Source organism: Propithecus coquereli, unplaced genomic scaffold (genome assembly GCF_000956105.1).
Source record: "Propithecus coquereli isolate 6110/MARCELLA unplaced genomic scaffold, Pcoq_1.0 Scaffold58, whole genome shotgun sequence".
NCBI lineage: Eukaryota > Metazoa > Chordata > Mammalia > Primates > Indriidae > Propithecus > Propithecus coquereli.
The window spans coordinates 4,849,703-4,851,986 of record NW_012151729.1 but is presented as its reverse complement, the minus strand read 5'-3'; the positions used below and the strand labels follow the sequence as shown (position 1 = coordinate 4,851,986).

The following is a 2,284-nucleotide window of genomic DNA, read 5'->3' as shown; positions in this document are numbered from 1 at the left end:
GGCATTATCCTTGTCTTCCCCTCTCCCTGTCATCCCCATAGTTAATCATCACATCTGGCAAAGCCCTAATCATCCTTTCCTGGTTGGCTACAACAGCATTATAACTGATCTCCCTGCTTTAGTCCTCTCTCCTTCATTCCCTTGTCCACCATAGGCTGAGTAATTATCTAAAATTAGAGTTTCAGGGTATAGTGCTCAAAACCTTGACGCAGCTTCTCTAGTCCCCAGGATTGACTCCAAACTCCTTTGGGGCCTCTGTGCAGCTCTTCAGCCTCAACCCTTGCATTGCCCTCCTTCCCTTCTGAACGCGAATGAGTTTTTTGAACTCGTTTCTACATGTTCCCTCCTCCTCATGTATCCTCTTCACCCACCCCTGGTCCTGCTCTTCCCCTTTTTCCTTCCATTTTATAAAGTCCATCTCTCCAAAGTCTAGACTAATTCTTCTCACCTCGGGAAAGGCACAGCTTTATTCTGGAAGTCTTTCCTGACCTTGATCCCCTACGAATATGAATTATTTATCCCTTCATTATGCTTTTATAACACCCTGTCCTTACACCTGTATTACCACTGTCACTGTTCAGTAATTGCTTATTTACAAGTCTGCTTCTCTCACTAGACTGTACCTTCTTTAAGAAAAAAAGACATTTTAATGTCCTTGTTTATACAGGAACATTGTACCCGGTACAATGCCAGGCATGGAGCAATAACTCATTAAAAATTTTTGGGTGAATTTAGACCTTTAAGGTAAGGATTTTAAAAGGAAGTAATATTTAGGACAGACATGCTTCAGTTCTGGTCAAGGACATAAAGCCTACACAGATAAAGGAGGGAAATGATTTTCTAAAAGTTTAGGGATTTTTGCATTCTCTTTCCTGGCACAAATTAAAAATTGCTGGCACTCATGGCAACAGCTGGCACTGCTGAAAATAAGCTAGTTTCGTGGAATGTGAACTTATAAAATGTATCTACCTCTCCATGAGGAAGGCTGTATTTATGAGGTGGTTCTCAGAAATATACAAGCTGAAACTAAAAAGGATGCAAAAAGCAGCATGAGCCTAGAAAAATATCCTGCGAGGTATATTTTTGGTAATTAATATCTTGCTAACTTTTAACTAATTAATTTTTTTATCAGCTAAATAAAGGATATAAAGGATACGAAGATCTCATTAAGGGAAACATATTTATTTCAGGTTGATAAAATCCTGGATTGAAAGAGCTAGAAGAGACTTAGAAATGATTTTCCCAATATCTTTACTATATGGAGATCCTGAAGCTGAGAGGAAAAGCCATTTTCTGAGCATACTCTAATGAGTAATCAGAGATACAAATTCAAGTAAATGGCTTGTAATCTCATGTTCCTTACATCACATCCTTCAATCTCATGAACTCCAGTCTCATGTTCTTTGTGTAAATAATATTGTCTATTTTATCGTGGTTTTAGGAAAAAGGAATGGAATTTATATTCAGTTATCTTAGAGAAAATTGTTATTTGCAGAAATGGCCACTTCTGCATATTTGTGGTATACTTTAATTCTATGTATATAGAATGTGTGTAGAAGAAAGTACACTTGCAGATTTATTCAGCATATAATGATGGGATTAGTGATTAAAACATGAATTCCAATGCCTTGACTTGCATGAAACTAATCCAAAGTGGCGGTTATAAAATGAATAGTTGCCAGCTATTATATTATCATCTCTGGATCCACTTTAAGTCCTAGGGCTTTAAACAAGAAAGTTGCCAGAACTCCTGTTGCTACGGTCAGTGAAAACGAGCTCTTAACAAGAATATTTGCTTATGTTCTAGCCATTATTTACAGAACAGATCTTGAGGAGTTGGCCAGGAAATGCCACCTCTTTTTCCAGCCACAGGCTATTCCCGTGCATGCGGAAGAAGCAGCTGGGTGAACCCCAGCTACAAGGGCTTCCTTAAGGACTTCTGGTGGGGCTGCTCACCGTCAGATTAGCTGTCTTAGTTCATTTTGTGTTGCTGTTATACAGAATACCTGAGGCTGGGTAATTTATAAAGGAAAAAGATCTTTTTACTTCATGATTTTGCAGGCTGGGAAGTTCAAGAGCATAGCGCCACATCTGGCTGGCTTCAGGTGAGGGCCTTGTACTGGGTCAAAACATAGCAAAGAAGTGAAAAAGTGAGGGAGCCTGTGCAAAGAGATCACATGGCAAGAGAGCAAGCAAGAGAGAATCTAGGAAGCTAAACTCACTTTTATGGCAATCTGCTCTCTAGTAAAACTAACCCAGTTCCGTGAGAGTAAGAACACACTCA

At 39.2% G+C, this 2,284-nt stretch overlaps 1 protein-coding gene across 1 annotated transcript in view; it reads left to right on the top strand.

Moving 5' to 3' along the window:
• The window catches only part of SPINK5 (serine peptidase inhibitor, Kazal type 5), a 97,788-nt gene that overhangs the window by 93,589 nt on the left and 1,915 nt on the right, over positions 1–2,284 (top strand). The window lies entirely within an intron of this gene.